At 46.3% G+C, this 17,443-nt stretch overlaps 2 long non-coding RNA genes across 2 annotated transcripts in view; one reads left to right on the forward strand and one right to left on the reverse strand.

Moving 5' to 3' along the window:
- LOC144098938 (uncharacterized) overlaps positions 1-17,443 on the forward strand; it is a 108,482-nt gene that overhangs the window by 55,628 nt on the left and 35,411 nt on the right. The window lies entirely within an intron of this gene.
- LOC144098943 (uncharacterized) overlaps positions 7,668-17,443 on the reverse strand; it is a 156,324-nt gene continuing 146,548 nt past the window's right edge. The window contains exon 3 of the long non-coding RNA XR_013307274.1: positions 7,668-7,862. This is a non-coding gene — a long non-coding RNA (uncharacterized LOC144098943). The remainder of the gene's footprint in view (positions 7,863-17,443) is intronic.

Genomic DNA, 17,443 nt, shown 5'->3' on the forward strand with positions numbered 1-17,443 from the left:
TGGAAACGATACAGAATCAATTAAAGCCACAGCTAAGGGCATGAGAGCGGCGAAAACATATATGAGCCATGGCCTCCATGGCTGCTTAAGTTGCCGAAGCCTTGCTGCGTTTTCGCGTCTTGGAGGCCATGTATGAATATTACAAATGCTGCCGCACGAAGCGACCATGTAGTGGCACTGCACCCTTCACTGTGCAGGTGTTGATCATCGCAGGATGGCATGCAGCACCAGTGTGTGCCCTGTTCTTTGAAAGAACAGTCATCGAAGAAATATACCATGCCTAGCCTTATTTGAACATTATGCCAATTGTTCGATAAGTGTTCAAAAGTTCATAACCAATTCGATTTGGTTCGAATAATTTCTAAAACACACTATTTGACTCGTTCGAGATTTTCTCATAGGTTCACGGCAACGGCTCAGTGGTTATGGTGGTCGGCTGCTGATCCGAAAGACGCGGGCTCGATCCTGGCTGTGGCGGTCTAATTTTGATGGAGCTCAAATTCTTGACGACCATGTACAGTGCGATGTCAGTGCATTTTAAACAACCCCATGTGGTCGAAATTTTCGGATACCTTCAATGCGTCCTCTCTCATAGCCTTACTCCCTTTGGGACATTAAACCCCATAAACCAAATCAAACCAATTTTCTAATATTCGTACACACCTAACACAAACCTTATACCAAGACCTCTCCAAATGGTATGTGGCCGCCGCGGTGGCTGACTGGTTACGGCGCTCGGCTGCTGGCCTGAAAGACGATGATTTGATCCTGGCCGCAGCGGTCGAATTTCGGTGGAGACGAAATTCTAAAACCCCGTGCACATAAACTGTGCGATGTCAATGCACATTAAATAACTTCAGGTGGTCGAAATTTCCGGATTCCTTCACTGCGGCGTCTTTCATAGCCTCTCTCGCTTTGGGACGTTAAACTCCCGCAAACCAAATGGTATGTAAAAAGAGAAAAGAATACGAAAGAATGAGAAATGTCATGCATGCTGAAACAAAGCAGCTGCTGAATACCTTGAAATTGCAGATTGCATGTACGCATACAAAAATACTGCTCCCACTATTGTGACACATATCAATTAAGACTGCCTGAGGTAACTTATTTTTATCTGCACTTATTAGCAATAGCTTCACATTGCACAGTTGAGAGGGATATGCCTGGATTCATTATATCTTTGCTAATAGTTTTATGGAGCAAACTAGAGTTACTGTACTTAAGATAAGGAAAGGACGAGTCGATTTGGCAAAAGCATATATGAATGTTGCAGAAATGTGAGAGTGATACCACACGTAAAGTGCTTTCGCACATTTTTTTACATGTTCATCATTAATTTGCGATATTTGTTTTCAAGCTTTACATGCAGGAAGTTTCTGGATTCTAGTGCAGGCCCCATCAAGATTAGCCTGGCGAGCTACCTGGCTCGCCCTCAACAATAGGCCGGCCCCAGCAACGCCAGAGCGGGCCATGTGAAAAATAGCCTGCTACCCTACCTGACACGCATTATTACATGGAACCCCGTTCACACGTTTTTCACCGGACCGGGAAAGAAAAACGTAACAGCACGGAAAATGCAGCAGTAAGTAACGTAACAACGGGGTTCTACTGTAATGGGCCGGCAGCAACATTCACCTGCTGGAAAATATATATGTTAATTAGTTTATTTTTTTAATTTTTACTTTTGTCGGCTCTAGTCACGCACCTGTGATGTTTTGCGAATAAAACAAATTTTAACATTTTTTTCCTGTGCGTCTTGAAGTACATGCAGGTACGTGTGCCACAAACTGCATTTGCATATATGTCCTTCCAGCAGGATTGATTGCCTCTATGTGTGTGTAAACAAAATAACTACAACTTCTCAACTCAACAATGGTTGAACAGGGGACAACAAGATTATCTTTCTGCTTGCCTCATCAAAAGTACAACTTCTCAACTCAACAGATTTCAACAGGTCGTCAACAAAAAAGTGCGCCACGATGTAAGAATTCGGCAACAATAAGGTGTATGGCCATTTTGTTGCCAAGTTATTCACTGTGTTGACGGAAGTCCACGAAACGATCACTAAAACAACACACCAATTTTTGTAAGGGCTCGTTGGCTTTTTTTTTCCTAGAACACAGGACAACGTAAAGCATGTACAGCAATCCGCCTCTGCTGCATCCATGAACCCGTCTCCACTGATTCACATTCCAGCTCTCTGCCTTCTTTGAGTCCTTCGTTCATCTCTTCCCTTACAGCAGAGGTGAGGCATGCAACGACACTGAGACATGTACTGCTCCTTTCCTTTCCTTATAGCCAATTACATTCCGCATCTTCGCTGGCGGCTCTTTTATAAATGCGGTGGCTGCTACAACTCAGCCGTGCAGGATGTCGCCACTTCCATTAATTGAAACAAATTTGAAATTTGCTTCTAGGAAAGCAAATGGCACAGTAAGTCTCTCACTTAATGGTCGACATCTGAACTTCGCCGTGAGGGAAGTCGGGAAGGTGGGAGTGAAAGAAGAAAGGTTCCACAGTGGGGGGCTCCGGATTTTTTTCGGCCACTTGGGGCACTGTGATGCGCACTCTAACGTGCCTGTTTTGCTTTCACCGAAAGGCGGCCGCCTTTGCTGCAGCATGTTTTCACGACAACCTTGTCAAACCTTTTTTGCTTATTTGACGAAGTCCGCGAGGGAAAGGCTATATGCACAGCATAGTCACGCGATCACTTTTCGGGGTTTTTCAGTGCATCTTTTTTTACACCGTGCCCCACCCAACCCACAACAAGTGGTGTTTTACCGCATGAGCCGGATTCAGCGTTACTTGACAGCGGAACTAATCACTAGCCCGTCAACGCGACAGTTTGGTCCAAGACCCTTTTCCAAAATCCGAGCACCATACCGGGGCAAATCTTGTACCCACTGGAAATCCAATGGGTAGCCGGCGGCACAGGGGATCGAACCCACACCTGAATGCGAGGCGGATGCTTTGCCACAAGAAATCGCTTCGGTTAGCGCGAGATACGAGACCGGCTGTCAAAGGGCTCCGATCAACAGCTCACGGAGTAGAATTTGTAAAAGCCATGAAGTACTCCGATCGCTCCTCACTGCATGAGCATCCATGACGGGTTGCGGTTTTTAGTTTACGCTCCGAGCGTTCAACAGGCCCGTAATTCTATCAGCATTCATGCTGTCATTTTGTGTTGAATATCGTCTTTATTTGCGTTGCGTCTCAAAATGAATCTCCTATAGACTCTTTGTTTTCCAAGACTGCGCTTAATTTGAGCCGTTCTTTCCTTTTCACTGCAACTGAGAGGAATGCGGAGGTATGGTCGTACAATGTTCGAGCAGTGAGCACATGTCCACATTGTAACGCAATATCTGGATGTCACCACTGTAACGACATTGCACCAGCAGTGCCTGCGAGCTTCGCACGCTACCAATGAAGAGGCACACTTTGGATTCCATGACATTGTGAATGTTGACATGTTTAATTATTGATTGGCTGCTAAAAACTTCGCGAAATTAGTGACAATTTTCTATCCGCAAAGACTGTCTTTGCATGAAGGTACCAGGGTAGGGCCCACAGGATAAGCGCTGGGACAACGGCGCCAGTTCGAACACCGACTGCTGACACTGACAAAGGGACAATTCCTAAAGCACGTGCCCGAAATTATTAAGTACGTGTGGAAAAAAAAACGTCTTCGTTGCGACCAACTTGGCTGTTGCCGTGAATGGGCGGAGAAACCCTTTTTGTAAAGTGATCGTAGTTGTTGTTGTTGCCCACATAATATGGCACATGCCCACATCGGGGGATTGGCCAAGAATTGGGGGGGGGGGCACAGAGAGGCTTTTTGAGGTAAATAATACCTGGACGAAATTAAAATGAATGGTAAGGACGGAAGAAGTAAACAAAAAGAAACAACGAAATGAAACGGAAAATACGTAACGCACGCAGGCGATCGAGGCTGATGTTTATAGCTGAGTAGTTAAATTATAATGATAATAGTAATAATAAAAATAATATTGAAGAAATTAAAAAATTGACAAGGTAGCCGTCTTGATTCCATTAAAAAAATTTGGACGGCAGCAAAAACATTTGTGGCTGTACCCAAGTATGGTGGCTCCAAACAACAATAAGACTGGGCTGTTCAAACAGAGGCCAAGCTGTTGTAGAGGTTTCTCTAAAAACCATCTTCGCATCATGGTGTCCCGGCGGCAATACAACAAAAAATGGTCTATGGTTTCGTTCTCACCACAAAATACGCAGACGGGATTAAGCGCCTACTTAGACCTGTGCAAATAAAAATTTAAGGGAGGGATCCGGCAGCGGAACCTTGATAGAGATACCTTAACCTGCCGTGAATGGCATGATTGCCTGCTCCACGAATACCTCAGGTGCTGGTAATCATCAGATCTTAAAAGAGATTCAGTAGTCACTCTTAACAAATTTTGTCACCGGAACCTCGCTGCTGTAATGTACGCTGCAGCCGGAACGATAGGTAGCACGGGGCCATTGAGGGACGCCTTTGCCAGACAGTCCGCAACTTCAATGGCTGTCACGCCGCTATGACCTGGCACCCATATGTGAACACGGCTCAAATGCGGAGGGAGTAAGGACTGGAAGGTGTTTAGAATTGGCGAATCTACAGCTGAAGCAAGGGACGAACACAAAGAAAGAGATTCTGTAATAACCGCCACTGAAGAGAAAGCTGGCTCTAGTTTGCGAAGAGCAAGCACCACCGCCAGAAACTCTGCTTGGAAAATTAAGGTGTAGTCGGGAAGCCGCACAGAAAAAGACCGATCTAGAAGCGGGCAATATATTCCCGCCCCTGCCTTTTCATCACATTGGGAGGCGTCAGTAGCTATCGTTAAGCTAACAGGTAGGCTTTGTAAATGGTCTTCTTATAATCCATTTATAATGCGAGGTGGTAAATGTTAAGCGTTTTTCGGGAAAATGTCATCAAAGACAATTTCTACACAGTATCTACTGTTTTTTGTCGGAAGGATGTTAGACAAAAAAACATTTAAAGGTTCAAGCAAATTTTGTACCATAACTACCTGCGGAGTATGAAATCTTGGCCAGTGGACTCCATAAAAGGAAGTCGGTTGGCAACAAAAAACAGACAAGGAGCGGTGTAAATCTGATTCATATATCCTTAAGTAGGTCTCAACAGTTAGGAATTGAAATCTAGATGATAAAGCAGGAATACGGGCTTCAAGATAAAGCACGTTATTGGCCACACAGTTGGGGAGGCCAAGGCACAACCGAAGCGCTTCCCCTTCCAAAAGAACGAGCGGGCGAATTTTGTAAGCAGTCGTACTAGAAAACAGCACAGATCCAAATTCTAAAATTGGTCGGACATACAAAACATATACCAGCAAAAGTGCATCTCTCCACATTCCAGACCAGGAATTACTTAATCTACGCAACATGCCCAGAGCACGAGCCCTTTCCCTGCGGCATGGTCAATGTGGGAGCGCCATATGAGGCTCTCGTCATAAATGACGCCAAGATATTTTAATGACTTAATTTGAGGAATATTTTGTCGCTGGTAACTGAGAGCAAGATGAACATGATCTTTCATTTGAAAAACAAGTACAGCGCACTTGCTTACATTTAAGGTGAGACTTAAGTCACCCAACCAACTTTCAAGCAAATTCAGGTACGACTGTAGGTGCACATAGAGAGATTGAATGTCAGCTGCAGCAGCGAAAAATGCAATGTCGTCCGCATAGATGAACGTGCGAATGTTTTGGTGGCTGGGAATGGAGCTCATTAGAATATTAAAGAACACAGGCGAGCATATGCCTTTTGCTGTATGTTCTTCAGCAGCATTAACCGCTGAAGCAAGAGTGGAGCGCAAACGGGACTGAAACTGGTCATATTTTATATGTGACCTCAGCTGAGAGCACGCCGGAGTTGACGAGGCAATTAACATCATAAACGATAGGTATGTGATCGGTAGCTGTTTTAAAATCCACAGTCGACCAATTGAGCGCAGGAACGCTAGGGCTGGTGAAAGTGAAATCTCAGCACAGATCGTATTTTTGCGCGGGCAAATGTGGCTGAACCTGAATTCATACAGGAATGGTTGTTATCAGTAACCCAATCCCAAAGGCGCTTACCACAGAAATCTGTCCTAAAGCCCCACGGCACATGATGGGAATTAAAGTCACCGGCCAAGAGAATTGACTTCTGACAATTAAGGAGCAGGATATCTAGCTGCCTGGTATCCTGCACACCGCAAGAAAAGAAGCATTTACTAATGAAACCGAATAACACCCTGGAATTTCAAAGTCTAACGCCAATAACTCACAGTCTATAGTAGAGGAATGAAAAGTAACCTTAGCCCTGTGACAAAATTTAGAAGAAACTAGTATGAGTAAGCCTCCTCCTCTTGACTGACGATCTTTGTCGAAATGAAGAATAATTTCGCAAATGGAAATGTTTTTCTGATGTGAGCCAAGTTTCTTGTAAAATAATTATGTCTGGATTATGTTGAGATATAAGGTACAGCTAATCTGTTGAAGCTGAAAGAAGAACCGACATTTCCACTGGAGAACACTTAACACCCCTACGGTTGAGAAATCCGGGTAGCAGCAACTGCCTGCCCTAAAATAGTTTCTTTCGGCTTAGAGCCAATCTGTTGCTTCTTTGATTTCGGCTGAGGGTGTGAAGAAGAAGAGTTAGGCATGGGGCATCCTCTGCGTTGGAGGATTCGCGTATCCGAATCCACCATCTCTTCATCATGAATAATTTGAGCATTATCTGAATTAATGGACAGATGAAGTGGAGAAACAGCAGTTACTCGTTCTTGGGGCTGAGACTGCTCAGGCAAGGAGTTTTGGGTCATTAACGAAGGCATGGTTGACATAGCAGAAGTCATTCCAATTTGCATGGCCTGGGTAATCTGTGTTGTCAGAGCATTAGATATGCACACTGTGACAGTGAACACTATCCTGTCAACCATCTTAGCCATAGAGGCTTCCACAGCAGTCGCTATTGCCTGAGAGATAGACGAATCTAGTGTCTCTCCTGAACGGGCTGACACACCTGCATAGCCGTGAGCTCTCTCTTTAATTTCTGATATTGCCTCGCGCCGCGAACAGGGTTTGCGGTCCGTGATGTCTAGAATTTCCAATTCATGATCCCGAGAAGGACAATCCATAGAATTTGCAGCGTGAGATCCACCACAAAATGAACACTTCTCGTTTTGATCAGAGCATAAATTTGCTGGATGGTCATTGCCGCATTTGCAACAGCGCAAGGTGGACTTGCACCCACGAGCACTATGGCCATATCGCCAGCAATTGCTGCAGTGCAGTGGCTTAGACGGAAGGGGATCTACACAGAAGATTAGAGGCCATGCTTTTATTTCTGAGGGGCAGGCAGTACCCGCAAATGTGGCGATAACCGTTTCCGCTGGCAGCCGCTTATTGTTCACCTCCCGGCTACAGCGATACACAGCAACAACAAGCGCTGCAGAGAGAAGGTCGAGGGTCTCAACTGGAGAAAAGCAAGAGTCCACACCGCGAACAGAACCTTGTGTACAGGCCAGATGAGACGGAATGAAACTTTACAGAAAGATACCCAAAATATGAGCAGTTTAGAAGATCCTTTACGCACTAAAGGTCTGGTGAACGGCACAGAATCCCGCCACGTCCAAACTGCCTTACCTCAGAGGTTGCCTCATAAAGGGAAGTGGCTGCCTGGAGAGCAGCTCGAACAGGCCCTGGATTGTTAAGTTTGATAGAACCACCATCCTTTGGCACCAGCGCCACAGGAATGCTGCGCACGCCGGAGCGTTGAAAAGCTTCCAGAGGCATCTCATGAGGTGGTAGGGAAGCCGACCAAGTGGACCTCCCCTGGCCAGGAGACTGCGTAGACATTACCTGTGATTTAGAAACTCACCGCGTGCGTTATCCACACAAAAAGGGTGCAAAGGCACACGGGGAAAAGGAAAACAGTACCAGCCACCCAATACTTAGCCAATCCCTCGTCTTCCTCCTCTGGATTGTTCTAGTTTATCTAGAATTCTAAATCATTGATGCTTCGTCAAGTTTTAACTGTAGCCGCGCTGCCACTATTCCGCTAAATTGTTTGGCAGGGCACTGGAACGAACAAATAGGAAATAACAGAGGTATCAATTCCTAACTTTCACCCCAAACCTTCCAATTGAACCGCCTGAATACCTGCCGTAATTATGCGACGGCTAATAATCAAGAGCCCGTGCCACCGTGCGTGACACCCCTCCTGATTATAATTTTATAACGTTTCCTCTTCAGGGCTATGATCACTCTGTGGGGTCTCCGCCGACATTTTCTAGCTTCTATAAAAATGCCTCTTTCTCGTCCTGATTACGCAATGCATGCGTGACCGATGACGACACCGCTGTATAAATACACTAAAAAATTTCGTGGTGCTGCCGAATCATAGCGTTGATTTCATGAAAACCGAGCCTTGTAATCACAATTTCACAAAGTGATGGGGAGCCAATCTCCAGGCAATCAAGAGGAAGCACTGATTTTAGGTATCAGAAGAATGAGACCAGTTCTGACAACGCCTGATTAGATTAGATTAGTTAACATTACGGCTCCGGAAGACTTATCGTTAAGAAAACCTGCTTTTCACGCTAGCGAGAGACGGCGTCATTCCGCCGAAAATCTGATTGGATCAAGATGTTTCATCGCTGCAATTCAATTCTACGTCGGTGTCCTTTTTGGAAGCGCTTTTTCTACTCGTGGTCGTCTTCAGCATTCTTCGGAAATTACTTATTAAGCTAGAAACAATGTCTGATCTGGGGACTAGGACAGAAAAGACAAGTGAAAGCGCCCAAAGCAGCGCGGCGCCAGTTCTGTTCACGAGAATGAGGTTAGGAGGAGAGGAAAGGCGTATTAGAGAAGAGAAAGAAGTGCGGGCGCTTAATGTGTGTATTTGTATCAACAATGTACCCTGGCCAATCCCCCACCATGGGTACGTGCCATTCAACCAGAGGCCATCGTCATCATCATCAACACGCATAAGAGAGAGAGGGCGGTTATTGACGGGAAAGGCAGAGAGGGTGGCCTGAAAAATATATATCTGGTCTTCTACACTGCCCTGGGGAATGCGAAGAGGAGAAAAAAACAGGATCACGATGAGGGATGATGATGATGAGAGGTGGCAGATGAAAAAATACATAAAAAACAAGGCACACTTTATAACATCGCAAACGCGAGGCAAGGTCCGTGTCGCTTAAAAAGCGTGAGAGCGCTCGCGTTACCTGTACAGTTTCCAAACTAACTGGCCAAGCGCCGATGATAAGCAGGATAGGATAGGGTAACTTTAGCCAGCTCTAGCGCAAGTGATGTTATGCGGTTAAGATGAGAGGCCTTGTGTTTATAGACATCAAAGCAGATGCGATCATGAGTCTTTCACGTGCATATGCTGGACACGCCTCTAAAACATATTCTATATTCCCTAGCACGCCACATGTTTTGCAGTCCGGGGAGTTCGCTTGTACTATCAAGTGCAAATATTTGAGCATGAAATCGACGTTTAGACGTGTTCTATGGATTATGCATGCAATAGGGCGTGGTATTCAGCGAGGAACAGAAAAGGTCATCGCCTGATTTGGCGTTTAAGAAGGATGTGTCGAGTGTCTGGCAGGGCCCAGTATTTGGCCGTCGCACTCCTCATTGATGCCGAAAGGAGGCAAGGGGTGTCCGCTCGAGAGAACGGCACCGCTTTACGCTGGCCCCTGCTGAAGGGGCTTCTTGCTTCAGCGTCGGCGTTCTCATTTCCATCGAGTGCGCAGTGTCCAGCGATCCAGTAGAACACTATAGGGTGGCCTTTTTTCTGAGCAAATGACATGAGACTAATGGTATCAAGAGCATGAGATTGGTAGGCATTGCGGCGTAGGAAGCATCCCAAAATTTGTAGCGCAGGTTTACAGTCAGTGAAAATGCACCACTCCTGAGGCGGTTCTCCGCAGATGTGGCGAATCGCTTCCCGAAGGCCCGTAAGCTCTGCAGTGGTTGAAGTAGACTTGTGTCCTAAAATGAATCTGTGTAACTTGTCGAAGCTTACTATATGAGGCCTATAGCGAGCGTTAGGCAAATATTTACAGGCGCATGCGGCTGTATCGTGAGCGCGCCTACATTCGTAGAAGCCGGTGGTGGTGAAAAACATTTTATTATTATTTTGCAAGAGAGAGTGAGAACTGGCCTTAAGGGCCAGCCACTTACTAATAATAGTAGGCGTCCCTAGCCCGGGACCCTTGTGGCTTCCGCGGCATCTCGGGCCATAGCGACGAGGGCTATTTCGCTCTCTAACGTACAGCAGCCGAACAGGACAGCCTGCCAGCTCTCTCCGGTAGGTAAGAAGAAAGGGGGGTAAGCAGGGTTAGAGGGCATGCCCACACCGTGCGGTACACGTCCGAGAAGGCGCACCCACAATGAGGGCACTCCCCGTGAAAAGACGGATTAAAATATATACAACGCTGCCGGACACAGTACCCTGTTGGTATAAAAGCAAAGGACCCAAAGCTGCTCGCTTTCGGTTAGCCTTTTCGCAGGGGGATGAAAGCGGCTATGCTGTATTTGATATATTTGAATAATTTCTCTGTAATTGATAGCCGGATTAGGTTCCGTACACACCTCGCTCGTGGGCTTCCGCAGCACGGCAAAAAGTTAAGCGCCGGTGGTACACTCCCGTTGTTCCCAGGGCCTAGGCGCCGCATCTACAGCCTCCACAGCGCAGATGGTCCTGCCGGTTAGGGACCTTTTTCAGCGAGATTATGACACTATTTGTTTAACAATAAGGTGAAGGAGGCCTAATGCGCAGTTGCCAACTGCATGAAACAAATTTGAGCGTCAAGTCCGTTCCCACTTCGCACCCCAAATGAACACTGGTGCGCATGTTAGTGTGCTCTTTAAAAGAGCATTGCAAATTATACAACGCTTTAGCCAATATAAACGCAATAAAGACCGTTTCCCGGGCAAACATGGAGAGATTGTGACTGTACCAACCTTGTGTTTTCTCTATGACAGTGCCTTTTTGCGCGCTCCACTACTCTTCGCTAGTTTTGTAGAGATCGGGGTGTCCAGCAAAGCACGTCAAGGGCACGGCTGTTCATCGCATGTTCGCAAAAATTTGACGTGTTTTATTCTAGTTGCCATGACAAAATCTAACCGCCTTATCCATGTACATTTGACAAAGTTTTTGGCAACAAAGCACTCCCACAAGTCGAACCAATTCTGTGTTGGCTGGGTTAAAAATATCTCCAGCATCATAAGTTTCACTTCGAATACTTAAGCGTCAAGCGCCAGATTCTTTCGTTATCAATCGGTTTGAGTTCACGACGCGCTTACAGATTTTTTGGAATAATTAAAACGAAAAAAACATGTCCTAGACACAAGCAGTTCTCTTCCTTGTAAATTTCGACTTCTCTCAGCCTGGGGGCACTCAGCTATTGAGCCGGAGTATCCGAATTCGAACCCGGTCGCAGTGGCCGTGTTTCGATCGAGGCAAAACACAAAAGGCGCCCGAGTGCTGTCGGATGTCTGTGGGCGTTAATGATGCCTAAGTGGTCGCAATTTTTCCGCAGCATTAAAATTTTCCAGCTCTTTCTCCCATTCTTCATTCACGCTCTCCTTTATCCCTTCTCTTACGCCGCGGTTATGGTGTCTATTGCCATGCGATACAGTTACTGCGCCACCTCCTTATCTCAAAAACTGAATTTTTCTCAGCGTTTTTTTTTTTCCACGCCGCGGTGGCTCAGTGGTTAGGGCGCTCGATTACTGATCCGGAGTTCGCGGGTTCGAACTCGACCGCGGCGGCTGCGTTTTTATGGAGGAAAAACGCTAAGGCGCCCGTGTGCTGTGCGATGTCAGTGCACGTTAAAGATCCCCAGGTGGTCGAAATTATTCCGGAGCCCTCCACTACGGACCTATTTGTTCCTCTCTTCTTTCACTCCCTCCTTCATCCCTTCCCTTACGGCGCGGTTCAGGTGCCCAACGATATATGAGACAGATACTGCGCCATTTCCTTTCCACCAAAAACCAATTAATATTATTATTATCTCAGCGTTTTTTTTTACCCGCCGCGGTGGCTCAGTGGTTATAGGGCGCTCGGCTACGGATCCGGTGTTCCCGGGTTCGAACCCGACCGCGGCGGCTGCGTTTTTATGGAGGCAAAACGCTAAGGTGCGCGTATGCTGTGCGATGCCAGTGCACGTTACAATAATAATAATAATTGGTTTTTGGGGAAAGGAAATGGCGCAGTATCTGTCTCATCTATCTTTGGACATCTGAACCGCGCCGTAAGGGAAGGGATAAAAGAGGGAGTGAAAGACGAAAGAAAGAATAGGTTCCGTAGTGTAGGGCTCCGGAATACTTTCGACCACCTGGGGATCTTTAACGTGAACTGACATCGCACAGCACACGGGCTCCTTAGCGTTTTTCCTCCATAAAAACGCAGCCGCCGCGGTCGGGTTCGAACCCGGGAACTCCGGATCAGTAGTCGAGCGCCCTAACCACTGAGCCACCACGGCGGGCCAGTGCACGTTAAAGATCCCCAGGTGGTCTAAATTATACCGGAGCTCTCCACCACAGCATCTTTTTCTTCCTTTCTTCTTTCACTCCCTCCTTTATATCCCTTCTCTTACTTCGCGGTTCAGGTGTCCAACTTTCTATGAGACAGATACTGCGCCTTTTACTTTCCCTCAAAACCAATTATTATTATTATTCTCAGCGTTTTACCAGTCGCTCGTGTGCGGTGCGATGTCAGTGCACGTTTAAGATCCCTATATGGTCGAAATTAATACGCAGACCTCCACTACGGCACCTCTGTCTTCCTTTCTTTTTTCGCTCCCTCCTTTATCCCTTCCCTTACGCCACGGTTCAGGTGTCCGCCGATATCTGAGACAGATACTGCGCCATCTCCTTTCCCTAAAAACAAGTTTTAATTTTGGCAGCTTTACCGCCGCTCTTCGCATTACACCAGATTTATGTTGATTAGCGTCTACTTTCGGGAAGGAAGCCTCTGATTGTTCATAAATATGAATAAACACTGATTTCTATTCACACTGTCGCAATGCATCTTAGGTGACCTTCAGGCACCGATACAAGGCAAAACTTGTATTTATTAGTGGTTTACAAAACTGTGTATGTTTTTTTATTACGTGGTTCTACTTGAAGTCTCTGCAACGTTTTTAACTCTTCAAAGTAATGGTCCTCGTGTGCAGCATGTGAAGTTGTCTTTAGCTTGTTCCCCCATAACCTTTAACATCTTTTCTATTGACGACTGCGAACACCCTTTGCACTTTTTATTATCAGAGATTTTTCAGCAGTTTCATCGTAATACCTCTTCCTACGTATCTATTTTTACACAGGCTTTTTTGGTTTCCGAAAGATATATAAAATCCGCGTTTCAATTTAGTAATATTAATAATAATAATTGGTTTTTGGGGAAAGGAAATGGCTCAGTATATGTGTCATATATCGTTGGACACCTGAACCGCGCCGTAACGGAAGGGATGAAGGAGGAAGTGAAGGAATAAAGGAAGAAAGAGGTGCCTTAGTGGAGGGCTCCGGAATAATTTCGACCACCTGGGAATTTTTAACGCGAACTGACATCGCACAGCACACGGGCGTCTTAAAGATTTTCCGCCATTAAAACGCATCCGTCGCGGTCGGGCTCGAGCCCGACCATTTCAGTTTGTCAAAACGATGAAAGTGTAATACAAGAATATTGCGAGACATAATTAATCAGCTTGTAACGGAAAATTTTTTTTAAAATCAACGGCGGTTCAGGTGTCCAACGATATATAGGACAGATACTGCGTCATTTCCTTTCCCCAAAAACCAATTATAATTATTTTAATCAAACGGGACTGCGTTCGCTGTCATATGTTAGTGGTCCGAATCAATGGACGCAAAAGCTGTTTCTGGGTGCAAAAATATTTCTTCGTTCGGTTTCATAAGGCTGACGCTGGCATGAACGGAATAATTTTTTAAACTAAATGGCCGGTCCAGGATTTGAACCTGAGAGACACCAAATGCGAAAATCATACCCCCAGACCAACGGGCCCCACGGCTGGTATATGCGTTGATCCTACATTTATATAAAGGCGCACTTGCGCAAGATATCTCGGAATCCGGTATTACGGCTTTTTTCTTTTATTATCAAGCCGCAATTCATTTTCTACCACCGAAGTTCGTCGATGCTGTGTTTTTATTATTCTAGAGACTGAGCTTCAGTTACAGCGCACAACACCGTAATCGCTTTATACCGGGCCTGTGAGCGAAAACTGCCACTAACTTTTAAAAGTAGTCTTTTTGAGGCTTAAAAACGGTGGTTTTGTGATAAGAAAAAAAGTTAATCATGTTAATTAGTAAAGTGCTTAACTTAGTTCAAATAGTTAGATGTTTAGCTGCTACAGTCACGGGCATGCTTGGCAACATATATTTGCTCCAGCACAGGCGGGATGGAGGACTTCACCCGGCACGTGCGCCACGGAGCGACGTGCACAAGTGATCGTTGCTGCGCGCTACACAGACGCGCGCCTTTCGAATGGTGCAAGAGATGGTCTGGATTTGTTTGAGCCGGAAAACCTGAGGCAATCGAGTCTTCGAAACTATAAAAACTGATATAGGTCTGCATAATTCCACGCACAAATCTCTAATGGAAGCTAGGTAGATAGCTCTAAGAGTTTAAAAGTAAGGGTGCCTCCAGTTTACTGCTTCGTTATTACGGGTAAGCAAGGTTTTCCTTATTCATTGCATAAAGATGAAAACTTAAACGGTTTGCTATGGTTTAGCTTTCCGCCGTCATATGCTTCGGTTTCAATTAAGAGAACTGAAGTACAGAAGCCTTTAAGTGAGGCCATCGCTTCAGTCGAGAAGCAACGTTCTTGTATGCAACATGTGTTCGTGAGAAGATTTTTTAAAGCGCTGCAGCAATGTGCTGCGAAAGATTTTGTAATTAAATCAGATCTGTGAATGTGTTTGTTCTTCCTGTTTTTAAAAAATATAACTATTTTCAGTGTATCGCAAACAGTTGCCATATATCATAGGAAAATTACTGAAGTCTAATTAGTTAAATTATTTAACGTGCTGGTAAATCTTCCTTCGTTTGCACTGCAGAGGACCACTCCTGCGACCTGATACAAAACCTGCTCACATCTGTACGTTGAGTCGTGGTCTCGATACCATCGGGTCGGAGCGCGCCCTTGGAGGCGCGACGGAGGAGGCCGTAGCGCAGGTTCCTGTCCTTATTTTCACATGCCGGTAATGCTATTCCTAGACGTCCATCGAATGAAGTGGAATTTACTGATTTGGCCTAAAGTGCAAAGCTACCCATTGCCGGCCAGTTAACTCGTCCTGCCTCGCAGCTTTATTTTTGTCTTGCCCGCTGGCTCATGCTTTCTCAAATGCGCTCATCTCTCGCCACTCGGTCTGTTCGGTGTAAGGTTTTATTTTGCGGAATGTGAAACACGAGCGTTTAGAATGAACAGGCACAAATGCGAACATATAGAATGCAGAGAAGAAAAAATATAATACCGGAGCATTAATTGCAGCTTGAGAGCTCGGGTAAGAGGTGCTATATTTCGTGGGTTACGGTTGCGTCGCGGCTACAGTTAGAAAGACCTGCCACGATTATCATCGTAGTCGTTCAGTTAAACCAAAGAAAGCTATACTTGCACCGAGTCCTTACCTGTAAGAAGAAAGTCGTCACTGACAATGCGCGCAACCAACCACCGTCGACGCTGTTACTGGCTTACCAATCCGTAGTTTCTGCACCCAAAGTTGCCTCCTTTTACGGCGTCGAGCAGTGGCTAAGAAATAGAACGATAGCCCCTAGCTTTGCCATCTCGTCGACATACCAAAAGGCACGCAGCAGTGTGGCCGAGCTTTCTTTTTGCCACGACGCTCCGTGTACGACATCCGAAAGTGCCTACCAGCAGAAGACATCGTGCATCTGTAAGACGAGTTCTCCAAATACGGAATCGACGCGTTGCTGCTATGTCATGAAAATCGATAATTTTTATAGGAAACACGACAGCGAAAGCGCCGGCGAAGCGCTGTCAAAGGAGCAAACGTATGTCTCCACGTACTGCCGATCCCTCTATACACTATCGTTCGCGGCGCTCCCGAATCGTAGCGTTGACTTCGTGAAAACCGCACCTTGTAATCAGAATTTCAAAAAGTGATGGAGCGGAAATCTCCAGGAAGACAAGCGGAAGCACTGATTTTTTTTGGTATCAGAAGAATGAGACCACTTTTGGCAACCCCTGATTAGATTAGAAGACAAGTTACTGACAATACGGCTCCATATGAATTATTCTTAAGAAAACCCGCTTGTTCACGCTAGCGGGAAACGGCGTTATTCCGCCGAAACTAATGCGTTGCAGGTGCGGGAGGAGCTGAGAGATAAGAAAACCTGCTATTCACGCTAGCGAGAGGCGGCGTCATTCATTCCGACACTCATGAGTGGATCAAGTGTCTTCACCGCTGCACTGGAAATCTACGTCGGTTTTCTTCTTCCGGGAAGCGCTTTTTCGGCTCGTGCTCGTCTTCAGCTTTCTTCGGAAAATTACTTAGCTAGATACAATGTCTGGTCTGAAGACTAGGATAGAAAGGACAAGAGAAAGCGCCGAAAGCAGCACGGTGCCAGTTCAGTTCACGAGAATGAGGTTAGGAGGAAAGTAAGTTGTATTAGAGGAGAGAAAGAAGTGCGGGTGCGTAACACGCGTAAGAGAGGGAGAGAGGGTTTATTCACGGGAAGGGCAGAGAGGTTGGCCTGAAAAATAAATATCTGACCTGGTAGTCTGCACTGGGAATGGGAAGAGGAGATATATATATAATTGGATTTTTGGGGAAAGGAATTTGCGCAGTATCTGTCTCATATATCGTTGGACACCTGAGCCGCGCCGAAAGGGAAGGGATAAAAGAGGGAGTGAAAGAAGGAAAGAAGAAATAGGTGCCGTAGTGAAGGTCTCCGGAATAATTTCGACCACCTGGGGATCTTTAACGAGATTTTTCGACGGGCGTTCGAAGCGAACGGACGTGTTTTTTAGCTCTCTGCTCCTTCGGACGCTGGGCATAAGGCTTCGCGGCGCTGCGGGGTCTCCCCATGGAGACCACAGACACCGTGAACGAGCGAAGGCCTGTGTTCGGCGGTGACAATGAGCAACGCAGGGCAGGCCGCTCACGCTCACGATCACATAGACGAACGCCAATCAGAGCAAGGCCGCCCAGCACCATTCGGCGAATGCAGGCCGAGATCGCTGATCTGCGGGGCACGGTGAGGTGCCTGACGGCGGCGCTCATCACCACCTCGGAGAACCTCGAGTCCGTCATCGGGATCTTGGACGTGTCGCCGGCGGACCCACGCGTTCTAGCCTTAGGGGGACGCCATGGCGCTCGCTCACCAGACGCAGAACTCCATGGCGACTCCCTCCCCGCCATTTCTGGCC

Source organism: Amblyomma americanum, chromosome 1 (assembly GCF_052857255.1).
Source record: "Amblyomma americanum isolate KBUSLIRL-KWMA chromosome 1, ASM5285725v1, whole genome shotgun sequence".
Taxonomy (NCBI): domain Eukaryota; kingdom Metazoa; phylum Arthropoda; class Arachnida; order Ixodida; family Ixodidae; genus Amblyomma; species Amblyomma americanum.